Raw genomic sequence first — 20,662 nt, forward strand, 5'->3', positions numbered from 1 at the left:
TTTAAGAGGCATTTGGACAATGCCCTTAATAACATGCTTTACTTTTGGTCAGCCCTGAAGTGGTCAGGAAGTTGGAGTAGATGATCATTTGTAGGTCCCTTCCAACTGAACTATTCCGTTCTATTCAGCAGCCCAAAGACAGCCAGTGCTGACTTCAAAACATTCCTATTTTGTTCCTGCACTACCTCCTGTTCAATAAATGGACTGTCACATGCTCAGCAAAGAGCTCTCCTTCTCTAGTCTTGAAGACGCATCTTCAAGAGGTTCTGAAATATCACGTTCAGGGATGCATTCAAGAGAAAGGGCCTTTATTCCTGGGAAAAAAGGAATTAAGAAACCTGCCCAAGAAACTCGGATGACCAGGAAACTCATAAAACGGAGGTTTGCAAACCACTGGAGCACACACTGGTTGTTGCAGTGTTTCTTCCTTGTTATCTTCTTTCTTGCATTTGACATTTAGTTACATGTAAACATTGAAAGGTATTAACTTTTTTTAACTCAAGTTTTAAAAGTTTTTAACTAAAATATTTTATACCTAAGTATCTCAGTGCTATTATTACTTCAGGCAAAATGCAGTGTAGAGAAAAGAAAAAAGAATCTGCTATTCTTTGCAAAGTAGGTCAGCAAGTAGTGTAGGTAGACATTGATCAAAATATGGAATTTGTCATTTAGGCCTTGACCCTGAAACACTGAATTCACCAGAAGTTTTGTACAGATGCCAACGGAAAGGGATCACACCCTTTTAATTTTGCACAGATTCACAGCATCGCAGATATTTAGGAAAGAGCACGGCAGCAGGAATGCTTGGTTGCAGCTGGCAGTCTACTACAGTAACTGTGAATTTTTTTGTCTTGCACTTTTAATACTGGGTCATTGGGTTTATTTTATTGAAACTGTAGATAAACTTAAATCATATAGGGTTTAGGTAACAGAAGTCACTAAAATATTCTTCAGCAATACAGTCTATATAGTGCTGACAGCAAACGTTGTCATCAGCTCGGCAAAATCTTGCCCAAGGAATGACTTTGAAAAGAACTTTTGAAGAACAGCACTACGTTAATATTATCCTCAATATACTTCAAAAGCCAGAGTCAAGCAATAGTCACTCTTTTAGAAGCACATTTGGCGCAACACTCCCTGCTGAAACACTTGGTTTCTGATCCCCCAATTAGGATGAAATGAGCTGTAGTTCTATAAGGGAGCTTTTTTCCACATTGTACCATGAGACAATTCTCCATCCCTTTCTTGTTTATTTAAAATGTGCCCACTTACAACATCCTGCCTACAAAGGATTACCAGGAAGAGCTCCGCCATTTGCTTTCCCTGAAGTATGTTTCTTTCCTTAGTTGTTGACATAGCCAGGCAGCCAGCATTAGTCCAAGGCAGTCAGCATTAAGTCAGCACGAAACATGAAGAAACACATAATCTAGAATCAATAAACAAGGAAGTCTTTTCTAAGTTAAAGATACATCCTAGAAAGACATTATTGCCTGGCAGATTTTCTCCTTTTTCATTTGAAATAATAGTTGCAAATTAAAAATATCCAATCAAGTTTTAATAAATTAATAAAGCCCCTTCTCACAAAGAAGTCTTCATAAGAAAAGACAAAAATGTTCTGCAAATCGTTATGCAAAGCAACAAGTCACAGAACTGTAGCTGAAAACTAACACTGTTTTTGTTCAAAATCTCTTTTATCCTTTTTACAGAGAAAACAATCTGTACTTTAATTACACAGGTCAGAAGCAGGGCAGTGACAATCATTTAGCAATGCTTCTTAACTTACGGAAGAACTGAAAAATTGATCAAAAAAACGTAAGGATCATAGATCTTAAAGAATCCAATTGTGTTTAAAACAAAACAAAAAACCCACAGGAATGTTCTGTGTAAACACGGTAACTTCTGAGCAGCCACAGCCAGGACCCACGAGTGGCCTTGCTTACCCTTTCTTGGTGCCATCCTGGCAGTGTACAAACACATCTTCTTCATTAAAAAAACATGCAGACAGAGTGTCTGAAACAGAACCTTCAAATATGGCACCGATATTATGATTCAAGAACACTTAATAGCTGGTTGTTACTACAGAATCACAGAATCAGTCAGGTTGGAAGAGCCCTCTGGGATCATCGAGTCCAACCATTGCCCTGACACCACCATGGCAACTAGACCAGGGCACTAAGTGCCATGTCCAGGCTTTTCTTAAACCCCTCCAGAGATGGTGACTCCACCACCTCCCTGGGCAGCCCCTTCCAATGGCTAATGACCCTTGCTGAGGAGAAATGCTTCCTAATGTCCAACCTGACCCTCCCCTGGCGAAGCTTGAGGCTGTGTCCTCTTCTCCTATCGCTGGTTGCCTGGGAGAAGAGGCCGACTCCCACTTCACTACAACCTGCCTTCAGGTAGCTGTAGACTGCACCAAGGTCACCTCTGAGCCTCCTCTTCTCCAGGCTAAACACCCCCAGCTCCCTCAGCTGTTCCTCGTAGGTCAGACCCTCCAGACCCTTCCCCAGCTTGGTCACCCTCCTCTGCACTCGCTCCAACACCTCAACATCTCTCTTGAAGTGCGGGGCCCACAAGTGGACACAGGATTCAAGGTGCGGCCTCACCAGTGCCGAGTACAGTTCATTGTAACGAAGACCATTTACTCAGCTCTGAAATGTGTTTCTGCACACAAGAGAGAAAAACACTATGGAGAGAACCCCTAAATATCCTTTTCTGGGATTGCATCAGTCCATCTGTTCCTTGTTTCATTATTTCCAGAACTACTAAGCGCAGAAGGATTTTCTTCTTGGCATACATCACACAGCCTACAACAATGAGACCGAAAACAAAGCTTCAGACACAGGCGAATAACACAGGCTAGAAATCTTCCCTTCGCTGCTGAACTGCACTACACGGGTGACCCGCGTGGAAGACAGTAAAGTTTTTACTTCTCCCAACATCCGAGCTTTACACAGGTACTGGACAAAGATTAAGCATTTAACTTTCAGGATCACTGAGACAATTGGGGATCACTGAGTTAAACCCCTGGTCTAAGTGTCCCCTAAGGCACTGACTTGCCTGCTAGCTTTACCTGCTTTATCAGTGGAATTATATTGTTATAGATCACTTTACACACTTAATTCTGGTGTAGCAGCATCTATACAGAAAGATAACCTGTTACGCTAAATCTGTCTAAATTAGTACTTAACAAATACCACAAAAACATCTTTCATTCGGTCCTAAAAGCTATATTCTGTTTCTGTAAGTTGTAAGGGAAGTTTCCTTAAGAAAAGTATTTTTCTATAATTGCTAGTTTATGCTTTTAATTTTTGCATAATTTTCTGCAAATGATAACATTTTTCACGGTCAAAAATTTTTCATAGAATAGATCAAAAGTTACGTAAATAATATTTTTCAATTTCCCTTCCCATTTTTACTTTCCTTTTTCCCCTAAAAGGCAGGGAGAGGAAAATAGGAGATGGAATAATAACACGATTTGTGTTAAAAAATGTGTATGAATAAAAAGTGCCAATCACATTTCAATACACTCTCTGTAACAAGCATTACTATACTGATTGCTCGACCAAAGATGCAGCTGAAACTCAATGTCAGAACAATTCTGAAAAAGACTCATTTTATGAGTGCTCTAAATCTCTATTTATTTGCTCTTTTATTATTATTATATTCTACTATTATTATATATCTATTATTACCTCTTTTATTGCAGGCCTTCTTCTGTTCATCATCTACACACATTATCCAAAGAGACAGCCTACGACTTTGGGAGAGAATTAGTGAAACAGTTCTTTGCTATAAATTTTGAAGACACATGTCTCCGTTACATGTGTATGAACCCAAAGAGGAGGAGCCCCAAACTTTAAAGATATCTTGCCTGATCCATGATCTTGAAGCTTCACTATGAAGTAGAGAGAACTGCTACGTAGAAATGTAACGAACTTTTAAGACTTTTTTTCATAAGATTCTTGAAGAATATTCAAACGCATGCCAAAGCAGCCCCAAAACACAATTCAAATTGTCACTTTGGGGTTTTTCAGCAGCAATCTTTGCCTTTCTTGTCACTACAAATCCCAGTACCAGAGCAGGCCATTTCTCAGCAAGGCCTTCATTCACAAGGAAGCAAAGGGGAGACATTCATTTTAACTCCTATTTCTGCATCACAGATGAGACTGATGGGGGGGTCTTCATAGGCAAACAAGAAGTTTTGTAAATAAGCTTTTCAAGAATACTTAGCTGGGGGCTAACACTGTTCCCATGGAAATCAAAGAACATTAAATATTTACAACTCAAATGGGACACATCAAGCATGTGTCAAACATGACACAGATCACGCCATTACAAATGCTGCCCCCAAGCTGCCCAAATCACGGCACTCACACCCATGAAGTCCTACGATGCACAAGCTCAGTAAGCACTAAACTGTATCCTAAGGGTGGCCCCTCGTCAGAAAAAAATTAAAGCAAAGCTCGGATCTGAACAACTCAGTCTTTTACTAGAACTTCTTGATTCTGATCCACCTGCGTACCTCAGGCTTTCGTTAAGTGCTTCCTGTTTGGGTGTCTGCTTCCCACTTTGAAACGTCCGTGTTCTCCAGAATCCGAGCTGCTGCTGTGTACTGCATTTTTTAACTGCTAGGCTCTAATCCCCGACTTCCACTGCAGCCTTGCCAAGACAGCTCAGTTAGTTCAAACTAGCAAGCAGCAGCATGAAGTATACTAATCCTCTTTCTGCTTGTACTAACTCCAACAACAAATGTATCTCAGTGGTTCTATTTTCAGACCATATTTTTTTTTCCTAGTATTAGGAAATTCAGATCTACTCATCTAAAAAGGTTTAAGGGGAATCGAGGAGAAAGAACTGATTCGAAATTCCGTAAGTGTGCTCTCACCTGAAACAACACGAACTTAGAGTTTGGCTGACACTGTGGAACTTGTATGGGGTCCTTTGTCAGGGCTTTGTCATACGGACCGAGAGAGTGGATTTTGCGACCCAGCCACATCAAAGTGAAGCTGCTTCAGGGCAAGAGGGAAGCTGATGATTCATCAGCACAAGAGCCCTCATGTTCTGACTCATTAACCGCCCCGAACAGGGCCACAGCTCACGCTGTGCTGGAGGACGTCCAGTCGCCCGCTTCCGGCCACGCCGCCGCGGCTAAACATTGGGAAATCTGTTTACATCGCCGCGAGCGGAGCCAAGTCATTGCCCAACCTTTTCTGTGTCCCTGTGTTCCCTGTAAACAAAAAAGGGACAAAAAGGAAGCTTGTCTCAAGTAAAGAGTCCACTCACAGCACTCTGATGCTGCATGATGTAGCAGATACGCTTTTATACAGATGGAAAGTTTTTAAATTTAAGAAGATCACCTTGGGGCCACGACACCCCAGTCTACCGTGGGTAAGGGCCGTGAAGGTCCTTCACTACACTGGATCTTTGACATCATGCAAGTGAATACGCACAAAAGGAAAGACCACAGAACAGAGATTCTTTGTCATTAAACAGAGGATTCAAAAAACATCACTAGAATCTAAAGAAATGAAATCTACTTAGTATAGTCTTAATTTATTAAAAAAATAGTAAGTCACAAGATTCCAATTCACCCCCCAAAAATCACATGAAGTGACTTTTAGAAGTATGATATTGCCCCTGTAAGGTAAATGGAAAAAAAAAGTGCACAAATACCTAGTCCTGTGTAACAATTAAGAGAAAAAAATTATGGTGCATATAAAAATACCCTTTTTTTCTTACAAAAGTCTTTGATATTTCCCTCACACATTTCAAAATGATGTCCAGGCCTACTATCTGTTCCTAGGAAACTTCAATAGGAGAAGGGTGAGACCCACTGTGTACAGAAAAATAAAAATACTGTTTGGGGTAAAAAAATTAACTCCCAAATGAGTATTTTTAAATGCTTACCAACAGCAGTTACATTTATCAGTGACTTTAGAAACCTCCAAACCCACTATTCACTACAGAAACACCAACAGCTCCCCAAGGATCACCGCTGTAACACCACCACGAATGCCTTGCCTTAAGTTGGTCAGTTTGATCAAGTAGGGGATGAAGAGGATCGAGAATATTCTGTAATTAGGCGATATTTTACAGCAGCTTATGGCAGCTGTCGGAACCAGTGGGAGGACTGGCTGGGGGGTGCCACAGCCGCTAGCAAAATCCTTCCTCACCAGACCACACGCAGCCTATCACCCCCTGCACCGTCCCTGCCCCACATCTTACCAAGGTCACCCTTTACCAACCTCTGCTGGTTCTGCAGACTTGGGGACGCACTGCAGTTATTGCCATCATCTTTCTGATCCTGAAAGGGGGAGGAATTCGCTGCTCATTTAAAAAGTGAGAAACATTTTAGATTGTCTCAGCTAGAAAACTGTACATACGCTATGTGGTCGCTTGGGTACTGAAAGAGATTCTTTACGAGAATCCTCCATTAAGCACTCTTCTTAATTATTAACAAAATACTAATGGGTTAATTCTCAACTTGAAGCAGCTTCAGTTTCAAAAGATGAAGCTTTAGTATTCGATATATTGTAACTCAGACATACAAATATTTTGTATTTCTTTGCAGATATTCTGTCTTCTCCATGGCCATTACACACACAAAAGGAGGGCAGGACACGGTCCAGTAACTGTATGAGAATACCCTGTTCTGTCTGTAGCACGCAGTTGGATTCCTCTTCCTTTGCCGCGCTGCTTCTCCCCTTCTCTCATCACAGTCTGCAAAATTCCAAGAACCAAGTTCTGCCTCTCATGACAATGTGAAAAGGCTTTACAGAAGCTACAGCACCACGTCCTAACACCAGGCACCCACCTGCACGTTTCATAACGATCACTCATTAAGCAGACTGCAACAGTCACACAATGTGGAACGACCTTCCAAGCATGTACAAGAGTCACTTCTCTTAAAGATGTAAAGCTTGAAGATAACGCACTCATTTCAGTAGGACAGGCCGATTTTTATGGCTTGTCACTTGTTTACAGCTCTGTTAGCTGCAAACTTAAGAAGTGGAAATGGAACTGAGTTAAATTACGATCTGAATCACATCTTGTTAAAGACAACGAGCTTCACTCTCGCATGAGCCCACACAGAACAGTTCGGAGAACAATCTTTATTGGCACAGACAGCTTACAGGCCAGCCTGTGCAGACAAAACATCGATTTCATTAGGTTTGCAGTTGTCTTAGTCTTTTCTTTCAGCTTATGTTTACATTACACACACAGAAAAGGAATGTGAAAAGTTTAATACAATGAACCAAAATAACACACTCGGCGTTAGCTTCTTTTGGTCCTCTCATGGTTCTGCGCTGATACCACTGTTACCCATCTAATCACACTCTTTTTTTCCAGAGAGTGCCTGCTCTACTTCCTAAGTGCGCTTGACTATTCAAAGGCTCAGTTACTGACAGGCTGTTAAATATTTTCTTTATCTAGCATGCAGCTTCATCCCGTATCTACTGCAAAACTCTCAGACTCTGTTCTTGTGACAGACGTAATAAAAGATGTCTTTAAAAGATAATGAGTAAATCATCACAGTGCAACTTCAGAGATTTCCACTCGGTTTTGCAAGGCTGTGCCCATTTCACAGATCAGGAGTACAACGTATTTAGAAGTATCCAGTAATTTCAGGCAGCACTTTGAAACATCTAGGCCTTGACCTCACAAAATAGGTATCGCTTTTGTGTTCAAAACACTGCATCTAGTGACTTCAGCTATCACCGTGAGTGCCTGGCATATCTAGAAATCACAGGGGGATGAGGGGGGGTTAATGTAGGTCGAGGGGCTCTTTCTCTCAAACACATACACCCTTTCATACAGTTAAATGGAGATAAAAATCCATTTTCATACAGAGAGCACTAAAACAGATAAACAGAAGATGAAGGAGTAGAGCCTTTCTTTAGGCTATCTTGTGAAGACACAATAATTCACAAACATATTTTTAGCAAATAATGGGTCAAAATGGCATTCCCCAGAGACAACACTTTCACATCCTTCTCTTGCAGCTTTATCACCTGTAAGAACCACATTAAAAATGAACGCTATCTGCAGAACAAGCATTTCCCCATTAGCCTGACACTTTCCAACACCATATAAAGTAAAGTTCATAGGTCTGGTTCTCTTCCAGGTACTCAAAGAACGCTATTACCTTCTTTCTCATCCACACAAGTGGAACGTACATTTGTTTATAGATGGGTCTCATCTCCTCTAAGAAGATATACAAGAAATAATGAGTTCTTTTTAAAAACCCACAGTGATGGTACTACACAAGAAGCCAGACAGGATGAGTTAGACCACTGGTGTATGTATGGTTGGCAAAGTACAGACAGAGTATCTGGCACCGGCCTGTGCCCAGGGCCACGCTGCAGGCATATGGTACAGAGTGCTGGCAAACCTGACAAATGGGTAAGATTCTCCTTTCGTGGGACAATACTTTGAAGTAGGAAAATCAGACAGTTGCAGTGTGTTTCCTGCTATTTAGCACAGGTGACCTGACTAACATATTGATGCTTCCTGACGTTTCCAAGCCTCTGGGCAGACCATGGGACACCTGGGCTGTTGCAAATAAAACAAAAAACAGATTTAAAGTCTGTTCTATTTTTCTGTGGTTCTGCATCACAAACAATACATGAGGCAGTTTAAGGTCACAATTCAGTCCCTGTAGATTGCATCAAAAAGCCACAAGCAGGTAGCCCACGCTTGGCTAACAGAATATCCCTGTGGTCTCACGGCCACAGCACCGCTGAAAGGGGTGGGCTACCAGGCACGGCACGCTCTCACCATCTCCTTCGTGTCAGTCCCAACAGCCATGCCGTGGCAACGTGAAATGAATTAACACCTTGGTCAACTTGTTAAACCTATGGAAACAAACCTTGCTGATTATTTCAGCTAGATTAACAGACTGATCTGAGTGACCCCACAGCCCCGCGACTGCTGGTCAACAGAACACGGAGAAGGTTTGGAAACATGAGGGCAGGACCAGGCCACTCCTTTCAGCAGCACCCTGCAGGCAGAACAGCTTAAACTGTGAGACAGCTGGGTTAGTTTCAGCCTAGTTCATATTCAGTTGTGGTCTAGTGATTTCTGACAGAGGAGGGAAGAACGGGAAAAATCAATGGAAATCTACAGCAATATTTTCATTTTATACCAAACACAGACACCAATGAACACATGCTTTACTAAAATTTTAGTATGCAGAACTTTTACAACTTCCTTCTCCTAAATGGAAGACATTTGCCTGTTCTTAGGGCACCCTCAAAGCACTGCTGGGCACTTAGTAGTAAGCCAGTGCAGCTAGTCTGCATTTACAGCTGCTGCAAAGCACTCCGGGTGGCCCCTACTGACACCCTTGAAACAACTGGTGGTAGGCAGCCAGAACAGCTGCTAAGGATTATCTTCTAACCTCAGCATTTTAATTATCTGCTGACATTACTCACTGTTAATCAGGAAAGCAAAAAAGTTTGCCTTACTCAAAGTCAAAATGTTAACAATATTCCGCAAAAGGTCACGCACACAGTGTATACGTATGAGGAGAAAATACCTATTAGGCCGAAGAACTTAGAGCTGCATGCTACTGATTTCATTTATACTGTTCAACAGTTGGAAATAATATGATTTTATCTTTCATTATATCACTAAAAGCACACAAACACATAAAACCCAGTATCTCTCAATCACTCCTCCTTTGAAAGTGCAGAAATTAATCCCTAACATTCAATAGTTCAACTATTCATTACTGTTGTAGGTTCAAGTGACAGTCTACAGTATTTCAACCTGCAGGCTGAGCCAATAAAACTCACGGCACTTGCTTTTCCAGGCACCGATAACATTTCATGAAAATTTCATGAAGCTTTAACAAGGAGAGACAATGTAATTATTAAACTGATTGAACCATGGACTTTGTTCTCCTACTGCACGTTCATCGTAATTTCTGATCTTGAAGCTGGAACATTACATAAGTATTTGAATATTTATTATCCGATGCTAAGTACTAATTAAAATAACTTTTTCAGTAAAACAAGTTGCTCTTTTCCTGAATTAGTTTCAGCATTATTTGCTCCTGTGAAGAGAACTTTAAGAATGTCCTGCTAAGCTTCCCTGTAACTGACTGATTCCTTTGTTGGTATACGCTGAGGACTTAAAAAACGTTAAACTAGTTATACAAATGGAAACAAAACACCCTTTGAGTTCTACTGACAACTTAACCTTTAGAATTTGGACGAAATCCCCATTCTTGAGAGAAAAAAAAAAAAAAGGTACTGAATGAAACTATTATATAGAAATTCTTATGGGATTTTTTAATGTATACAATATATGATGGCATTAATGCATTTGTTTACTTGATGAGTGCCTGCAGCACTTACATTTAAAGAGACATATTACTGATTCTATTAAAACCATGTTTATTTTCTTTTGGGGAAAAATGTAATAATCTGAAGACACAATACTCCTCTGTGAGAGATACATGACATTCAGATTCATGAAGTTACAGAAATTGTTAAATAGGTTACAGAATGAAAAACCATTAACTGTGCTCCACTTGAGCTAGAGGGCTACAATCAGGTTTTGCTGTGAATGCCTCTGTTTACCAATATAAAAGCCATGACCACATTTATGAAAAAACAGGGTTCACATACCTGAAATGGTGATGTCTTGTAACAAGAAAGGGAGCAGCAGCCCAATCTAATAAATACTCTTTTATTACCAATCTGGCATTTCTAGACAAGCTGTTATTATTTTAACATATCCTGCATTCCAGTAAAAATAAACAAACAAACAAGAAACCCCCCCCTTCAACTACGCAGAATCCACTTATAAGGAAACAATCAAAATCTTCCCCGGGCAAGAACAGAGAGTAGGACAAGCAAACAACTCAACAAAATGGGACATAAAATCCCTATGAAGTTACCACTTTAAAAGAGAAATTTTCTGTATCCCACTGCATTGGCCGGAGGCAGAGAAATACATGGCACTGCAGAATTTGGTCCCAGAGTTCTCTTCTGCAGTCTAGATTTTTAATTCATGTTTTGCTTTCTGAGTCAGTCAGAAAATCACCATTAATGCTTCCAGAGCAATGTACATTTTGCATGTGCATAAAAAAAAATGTGTTTTCTTCCAAGTACCGGTGCCCTTTTGATCAGAGAATTAACAGGGTTGAACTCATTATCACAATACCAATAGAACTCTGCTATCTGTGCTACTTAACTAACCGTCATGTACTGTTTTCTCTTTGTAATTTGAAGAATAACTGTCAAGAGCTTCAGATCACTGCAATATATTCACTCACACTTTTGTAAAAGGTGTTTATTGCAAAAATCAATTACTTTTACTCCAAAAGCAGGCACATCTGCAATCCTGTCTACCTGCTGGTTTTGATACCATACAGGGACCAGCATTTCTTAAAAAGACAACAAAATGGTGTTGCCAGTCTCTGCAATTCCTTTCCACAAACGCACAGCAGTTGTTCTAACTTTTTCCTATGACGAGCTCTCTTTTTCCAGTTCTGCTTGGTCAGAGTTTCCAAAGGATAACACAAATTGGCTTGAGGAATATATTTCCCAAACAGACGATTCTCCTTCACTGGAAACTGAGCACTCTGGCTCAAAATACACACAGTTGTGCACAGCAGTTCCTGGTACTGCAACTCTCACCCAGAGATCATTCTCACAACCTCAGCTTTCAGGTCAGTGTATTTATTAAGCTCCAAAAGAGGTCAAAACAGCTTCTGCTCTCTGAACTTTACAGGCAGCAATCTTTATATTTTAATACGAATGCCAGTGGCCACAGCACAACAGACATGCAGAGCCAAACTAGACCCTAAAACATGTATTTTTGTTTTTCCTCCAAGCCCTAAATCTCTAATTCTTCAGACCAAGATTTACGTCTGTCAATAAGGCATTAACTAGTTTGCCAAAATTACTTTGGCAAAAGCATTTCCCCCTATAATTTAGTTACAACATAAGCAATTAAAAATAATGTTTAGGCCACAAGCTTCATTCATTGTAACACAGATATAACTGTTCAGGTGAATAGAATTACTTTGGATGTATATTTATCTACCACAGTAGTGGCTATGAGGTAGCTACAATTATTTTAAATGTCAAGCTCCTCAAAGCTCTCAGTATTTTAGAAAATTATTTTTTTGTTAATGAAAAATTGTCAGGAACAGCTTTGCGACTGTTAACCGTAAGAGCTGAAGTTTCATCACCTTACCGGCGACGCAATGCATCACCCTTACTTCGCAGCTCTATTTAATGACAGACGCAGACACTGAAGGAAGGGCAGCTCACGGCTGTGGAAGCAAACCTTCTACTGATCTCACCAGGAGCGATGCTCGTACAAGGAGTATGGAATCACTCAAGGGGCTGAGACAGACTCTGTGCCTCATGCTGCTGATCCCACCACCCAACTCCACTGCTCAGTCCCTGCTCTCCTTTCAGTGTTACATGGTGTAGAATAAGCAGCATTCTTTCAAACCTACATGTCTGAAGCTAAGCAAACACTTCTGAATTTATTTTATAATGTGCAATATGTATATAAGGATGTGGACATGCGGTTACTTGAAGGAGTTGTACTGCCCAAGCACTTCTGCAGGGTTTGAGAACGCTGCCCTCCCGCACCAGGGTCTGTGCTGACCAGCCTGCTCGTCCGTGGGAACTACACAGACTGCATCCCGCAGACAAGCGCAGCCAAGGGGTGCAGGAACCGTACGTATTTAAAAAGCAACCAACTAACCAGCTTGCCGCCCCTCCAACCCCAACCCTACAAACCCCAACCTTTTAGATCTCATTCATACATTGGAAAAAAGTTAGACTCTGGCCAGCATGGGCAGAGAAGGAGGGTATCAGGATGCCTTTGACATTTCCTCTGTAAAATAAATTCAATGGGAGAAAATCTGCTTCATTTAAACTAATATTGACATGCCCATGAATTTGAATGGATCAGGACTTCATCTTACTTCCTCCATCTGGACCATTTTTATCACTACTGAGAATAAAGAACAAAAGACTATTCAGGATAAACATAGAACAGAATGTCCAGAATGTTCTAGAACAGAACACAGAACAGAATGTTGCCCTCTCCGTAAGTCCTCATAATGTGAGGAAAAGGAAACCAATCAACCAAAATCAATCGATGTATGCTAAGGAAAACCGAGCACAGCTCTTTCCTCTTCCCTGTAAGATTAAGAAGAAATCCATTAGGACTCCTGATACTCAAAAAACGCCCTCACTTTTAGGACCTGAAGAAACATCTGATGGATTCTATGGAAATAATGACAAAAACGTGTCTCTCATCAACATGTTCTGTACTATGCCATATTACCCATTTAGAGGCTTCCCTCAGAGCAGGGAAAATTTCAAAGGGTTCAATCTCTTACATGGCATATGCACATGAGAAAAATCCCACCACTTCTTCCAATGAGCTGACTCACAGGAAGCAAGTTAAAATTGGTCGAATTTCTCATAGCAACAGTGGGTTTACACGTTTTTATTACCCCTTTGCTTTTAATTTTGAAGGTCAGCTCAGAACAGAAAAAAAAAGTTTAATAAAGAAATGGTTCTTCTCACAGTCAGCACTGGTTATCCACTGCCTTCTGCGCACACAACTTCAACTCATGGGTTATGTGCTGCAAGGTCCTCAGTACCTCACTTCCTCGTTTTACTAAACAAAAATGGGATCAGGTTATAAATAACTTTTTCAGGAGTTTCTTCAAAACTTTGACTCCCAGAATATTGGTTCCAGCTCTTCAGAAAGTTTTAGTACACAGAGGTCAGGAGGTGTCCTATTTTCATTGTTTTTTTTTTCTTTAATGGTTCAGGGCAGAGGTGATTAGCTAGCAGATTAATTTTTCTTGGACCCTATTTCTACCTTCCATATGATGAGCTGATTAGTTCCCATGGAAGAAAAGGCCGTACAAATAACCACACTAATCACTAGAGTTCAGAAAGTGGGCCTTTCCAATCTCAAACCACTGTGTATCCAGGAAATCCTGCCAGACAGTCGCTGTTTGCAAATGGTTGGGAAATGTGGTCGTTTGCCATGAAAAACAGATGAAAAGCAGGATCTGGTTAAAAGACCAAGTCTTTGCCCAAACAAAACCTTTCCAAAATAAAGAAACAATGTCTGGTAGCTGACAGCTGACCTCGGCTGAGGAAGGGTGACAGTTCTGCACTGGTGCTCCCTGGACGCAACTGGAGAATTTTAAAATGAGCCAGAATTTGAAATAAGATTTAGCTGAACGTAAGGAGTTGCCATCTATTCTGACACTGTAGTAACATTCCGATCAAACATTGTCTATTTGAAAGGAAACCTGTCTTTTAAAGACAGTCATGTTGGACTAACAATCCACTACGAAATATATTAAAAGACAGTCTTGTCATCAACTTCTTATGCTTATTTTAAAAGTTTGCTATTAATCTCTATTACAAATAACTTTTTTTTTAAATTCCAAACACATGAATTAAAGGCAAAACTCTTTGTATCAAATAGTACTTCTATTGCCTACTTTGTGCATGCAGATTGCATTAAAACACACAGACACTTTTTCCACAAAAGCCCTCCTTTGGAATAAAACTCACGCCTATGATCTTCCTTTCAAAGCAACTCACCATACAATTTAACAAACCTACATATGGTTTGCATCGTGTATTTCTTCTTTAATATTCGTGAAAGCAAAACTGCCCTGTAAAATCCAAATTGCCTTAAAATTAAACCAAATCGGTAAGCTTTTCATCTTCATTTTGAAATACCTGTATTTAAATGTTTCACACTGAGGTGATCTTACCAGGATTTTAAGCTGAAATAAAATAAATGTTTTTAAAAATGAGAACTCAGTATAAAGGAAGAGTTTGCAGGATTTATTTAGGTCTAGCAGAGATGATCTGGTGGGTCAAGACTCTTGTGTATCCTGTTTGGAATTACACTATCAAAGGAATACTCATTCAAATGACTCAAAGGAATGAGTCATTAGTAAACTGCAATCTCTCAGCAGTTAACTTCTTTTTTAAGCTGTGGTTTATGCAAGATTTCATTCATCGATTAAAATTTTGAAGACTGGCATAGCTTCGCCCCAAAGACCCCAAAGTAAAATACCAAAAGCAGCCTTTGCAACTTCGCTTTTTTGTAAAAAGGCTGGACATTGACTGACCAGAAAACATTCCCCTTCTGCCAGTATCTAAAACGCTGTCTAAGAAGGCAAGCTGCAACACCTGATGCACAAAGTCAGGACGAATGTCATGTGTGTATCGAGTGGAATTCCTGCAGTGATATGCTCTTTCTGTACGGCCCCAAGAGCAATTGTAGTTAAGGCTCTTTTTTCTTCCCTGTTGTTCCTAGTACAGTCATCAAGAGAAAAATACGACTTCAAAATAGCCAGATTTATTTATTATGAGAAAATCTGTGTTCTCCAATCAAAAGCCTAAAGCAATTTTGGAGCTTGGGATCAAGATACCCAAGAGAGTTGAGCTGGTACCAGTCAAGCAGGTTGTTGGCAGTTACAAACTATCCAATATATTGGAACTGTTCTATGCGATGGATCTGCAAAGGCTGTGAACCACGCGGCACCGCCCACTTGGACATAAATCTGCAGTTTCTCCCAGCACTACCTCAAAGGCAGAGACTTCAGCTACACGGATTAATTTCTGACGGTTCTGCACTTTGCAAGCGCTCTTTAAATACAGTCAAGATAATCCTTCCACAGAGTATTTTATTTATCTGCAGAAGTGAAAACTGACCTTCACATACTTTCAGTACAGCGACTTCATTACAGTTGTCAGGGAGTTCATCCTCTATCTGTCAGAGGGCGAAAGCATGAGAATAAAATAAGTTTTCTAACTTGACTTTTCTTTTTCTTAGGACGCATTCCCGTTAGATTTCTAAGCTTCCTTCCACTGTCCTGGCTATTAGAACACAAAGGCCTAATCTTTAACAATGCTTGTGTTAAGGGAATAATTTTTCACCAACATACACTGCAACAGTGCAGACTGCTGCCCCCAGGGACAAAGGGTAGTAACCAGGGTACCGGAGTGGCGGACCAGGTCATGCACAGCAAGGTAAGTACTAGACCAGTACCAGCGAAGCACCCAAGTATCAACACCTCATCACTTAGCTACTGCTTGGGATTGCATATACTTAAAACCATCATCCTGCTGCAGTGGCTACTGTGGTATATGATTTTTAACACTCCGCTTTCCTTTCAGCACGCAGTCATTCTGCTTTTTAAAGGTGCAAAACATCCGTATTTCCACCCTACAGGAAGGCCAGAATAACAGTTCTGTATGTAAATCTGAGAAGAATTTGCCTTTAGGATTTGCCTTTTAGCATTTCTATAGCAAAAACAGCCATGCATAGTAACGTGATTATCAATATGCAGTTTTTTTTCAGTCTACTGAAATTAACTGTAACATTTTATCCATTAATCATGTAATTCCATTTCAAGGAAATCTCAAACTCATACAGGCCAGAAAGAACTTCCAACTCAGGTTTCCCCATTTGGTGTTTCCTCTGCTTTGAAGAGCACTTGGCTGCAGCGCGACTGGACCAGCCACAGTGCAGCAGCAGCACTGAACACTGGGACAGGTAACAGCTCACAGGGGTGCAGAGACTGGATGTTTTCAAAACACAGGCTGCTCTGCTGAAGCTGCTTTAATCTGAGGTTTTCCTATGTGTAGGTGGTTTTTTGGTTTTGTGTTTTAATAAGCTCACCTTAAATTGTTCTTCACGTGAGGCTCAGATAATGTGAGGAAAACGGTAAAACTGTACTATCCCCATAGTATCTAACAAAGAGTTACTTCCAGTTTGCTTTACACCTGTATAAATTAAACTGTAAGTAGCAGCATGCATTTCTTTTTCAGTCTGTCTTCCTTACAGCTTCCTGTTTTTTCTAGAAAAACGAATCAGACATTGTTTCTCCAAGATAAAAAAAGACTACTGAAAATATTGTTCTAGTAGAGGCCATCCTGACAGAAAAAGGAAATGTCCGTGAGACAATACCCTCTGCAAAAGGCATGCTTTTAGTAAAGCAAACCAGACAGCACCCCAGAACTACTCAAATAAATGCAAACACATGTCTGTGTCGACAGGAAAAATAGCACAAAATGGAAACTGACAGTGCTCCTGTGTCTTCATTACATCCCCATTTATTTCATATGCAAGCTTATGCTCCTCTCACCCCAAAGCAGCACGATGATTGGCCCTGTAACCTGCAGATGCACTTCCAAGGTGTTGCATGCTCCAGGCCATGGTCAGCTACAAACCCCTCTACATTCCTGCACTACAGTTTCAAGATGCTGCTGGCAGGGTCCACACTCCATACACTGCTTCTATCAACGCTAGATTGGTATTTGCCCTGGAACTTGAACAGTAAAACTTCTACACATATTTTAGCTCCTTTTTCTTCTAGTTTTATTCTTTCTTCTGTTCATAAGAAGTCCACAATAATTAATTCTGTTTAAAGCAAAAACAGGTAGTATCAATTAGAGCATCTTCTCCAGTGGTGTACCTCTTAATGTGCTATTTACTTATTTAATAAATTTAGGAAAATGATCAAGCATTTCTGAAAGTCCCTTTTCGGTAGCCTGAAGTAACTACATTAATTATAACAGTTCCATCATATCAAGTACTGTGCCTATCCTAAAATAACAATGCTGTTCTCTCAGAGAGGGATACTCCAAAGAAGAAACTGTACATTTTGTTGGCTGTGTTACTTGTTGGGTTTGTGTATACTTGTTGTGTTCATGTGTTTCATCTCTGGAAAAAAAAAACCAAACCAAACAAACACTGGAAATCTGAGCAATAAGAAACCCCAGAAAAGTAAAATTTTGAGGCAAGAACTATTACAGCATGCTAAGAACATAATTATTTTTTCTCATAACAACACAGAATCCAGGGGAAAAAAAACCCCTACATTCTAGTCATTGTTGAATAGGAGTTCCCTAACAATATGCTGTGGCTGGATGAGACAAACGGAGGCATCAGTGAACAAAGTCAGCTTATTCATCATGTCAACAGGGTTATTTTCATTAACATCAAAAGCCAAGCACATCTGGTGAAAGCCCTAGCTAAGAGGTCTCCATGCTGGGACGGGTACTGAACACATCAGTACACAGATCCCCTCGCTTCAGCTGTTTGCAGTAGAAAATAATCATTACTTTCGGTACTAAAAAGAGAAAATCCAAAGGGAGAAACCTTGAAAAGTAAACTTTTGTCTCATCCTGGCAAGTGTTAAGCATTTAAAACAAACTGTTGCCTACAGAAGTTATGGGGAGTTTGTCACCTCTCAGATCATGAACGACAATCTACAACTTTGAAAACCATCTAGTGATTTCTGAGAGCCTCATGGGGATAAATGAGGAATATGGCCATATCAGATAATAAGAAATTGAAATAAAAACTTGAAACAATATTTGGACTATTAAAAAAGGGTAAGAAATACTCTTATTAATCCTCTGTAGCTAATGGAGAAAAATTTTCACACGACCTGTAAAACTGATACATCATTTCCACAGACAAGACATTACAGATTGCAAAAGAAAATTTCCTGCAAGCCAGTGCTAAAGCCGTGCAGACAATGCGTTGTGGGTGGCATCTCCCATATGAGAGCACGTCAGCCTTTTGTTAGGGAACCAACGGGCTGGAATAGCGAATACAAGTTCTCGAGGGGCATTCCTGACTTTCCCGTCATCTTCTACTTGGACTGGGGACCAAAACGTAATCACAGTCACTGCTACCAACCAAGAGGCAAACTGTTCTCTGAAGAGTGCAAAAGGGAACTCTGAGAACACAACCCCACACCCGAGTCACCAGGGTTCTCCGTGCTTATTCAGGACCTGCTCGGTTTGAAGTATGGGTCTTTGAAACAGAGCTTTTTATATTCTTAACCTATTTTTGGAAAGAACTTAGGGCAAATAATATTAAAAAAATAACTTAATGAAAACAGAACATAATCACAGTCATATGAAATCAGGTAGCTCCAGAAATTTTAATACGTAGATGTCTTTTTTTTTAAATTGGAATTGTGCCTCCTTTTCTTTCAATACAATGACTTATTCAACATTTTTCTCCTTTCAAGTTCAGCAGAATTTTAAAAAGATGCTGTTTTAACCCTGGGAATGTCACAAATCTCAAAGCAGGATCTTTCCTAGCTTTGACAAGGCACCTTTTACAACATACGTACACTTACTGACTACTCTCAGTGCTGAATCTTTAGCAAAACCTTAATTCCTCTCAAATATCAATCATTTAATGTTCCACTTTCAATAAGTTGTAAACAGTCTCACTAGAAATCTCTTTGACTCTAGTTATTCAATTTTACGTTGTTCACTCTCTTGCAGTGGCATACTTTCATTGATTCTCCACTGCCATAAAGTCTTTCAGTAGCAGATAAAAATCAAAATGCCAAATATAAAACGTGAATAAAGAAGCAGAACCCTCTCCCACCTCTAAGAAAAAATATGTTTGCCTAAAATTATAATCTACCATTTGGGTGATGTCAGGGCTGAGACAGTGATGGCAGCATCTGTGGGAAGATCATTCCATGACTGGAAAAGTCTTCATTAAAGGAATGGCTGTCAAAAAACTATACTGGGTATATCCTCTGCAGTACGAAGGGATGGTAAGAATCACTGGCATCCCTGCACCTCTGCTAGCAGGGCTGCCATGTAAGTTAGAGGAGTCAGAGTGCACAGACACACATTTGTCCACCATTAAAATCCAGTGCGCAATTTTCACATTTCCATGTCACACCAAATCCTCACTTTTGACGTGTGCCTGTGCAATTAAGCCATATGCATAAAAAAAAATCTTTTTCCTAACTTCTCAAGGCAAAAGCAGTTACATTTCTGTTTAAATATATACAGTAGAATGAGCAAAATGACAAACATGACTAGGAAAATATAGTGTCAAAACCAAATGTGAAATAAAAAAACCTTTTGTGAAGAACTCCCACACTAAATTCTGCTCTTGTAAGCTCAAAAATGTTGACCTTTTCCTACATTCCCCACAAAGCTGCACAGTGATGACCACACAGTGCAGGCTGTACTCATGTACTAATGCAAAGCCTGCTTTGTTTCAGACCCCAGATATCCAGCCTAGGTGAATAATGGCACGGGCAAAAGGCTGCAGAGAAGGGCATCCACAGCACGTAACTTCCAACGTGGCATTAAAAGAAATCATACAGAACGGATGTTTAGATTAGAAAAGCCATTTTTGTCTAAACTGTCCAACTAAGCAGACAATCCAAAGCCTTTCTCAAGTGATAATTACTTTTGCTCCTGAAGCATTTGAAAATACCATATTTTGAGAAAATTCTGAAAACAACATTTGCGTTTGCACCTAATGTGTACAAAAGGCTGCTCAGGCAAACAAATGACACAAACCAGCTTGGTTTTGTTGTTCTTTCCTCCTTTTTAAAAAAGGAGACTTGAAACCCACATCCCCCAAATGATTTATCTGGGTCTCTTTAGCTTAGAGAAGAGGAGACTGAGGGGTGACCTCATTAATGTTTATAAATATGTAAAGGGCAAGTGTCACGAGGATGGAGCCAGGCTCTTCTCAGTGACATCCCTTGACAGGACAAGGGGCAATGGGTGCAAGCTGGAGCACAGGAGGTTCCACATAAATATGAGGAAAAACTTCTTTACGGTGAGGGTGACCGAACACTGGAACA

General features: G+C 40.2%; 1 protein-coding gene across 1 annotated transcript in view; it reads right to left on the reverse strand.

Annotated features, from left to right (window-relative positions):
- WWTR1 (WW domain containing transcription regulator 1) overlaps positions 1 to 20,662 on the reverse strand; it is a 54,507-nt gene that overhangs the window by 24,424 nt on the left and 9,421 nt on the right. The window lies entirely within an intron of this gene.

This window comes from Nyctibius grandis, chromosome 8, assembly GCF_013368605.1.
Source record: "Nyctibius grandis isolate bNycGra1 chromosome 8, bNycGra1.pri, whole genome shotgun sequence".
NCBI classification, from domain to species: Eukaryota; Metazoa; Chordata; class Aves; order Nyctibiiformes; family Nyctibiidae; genus Nyctibius; species Nyctibius grandis.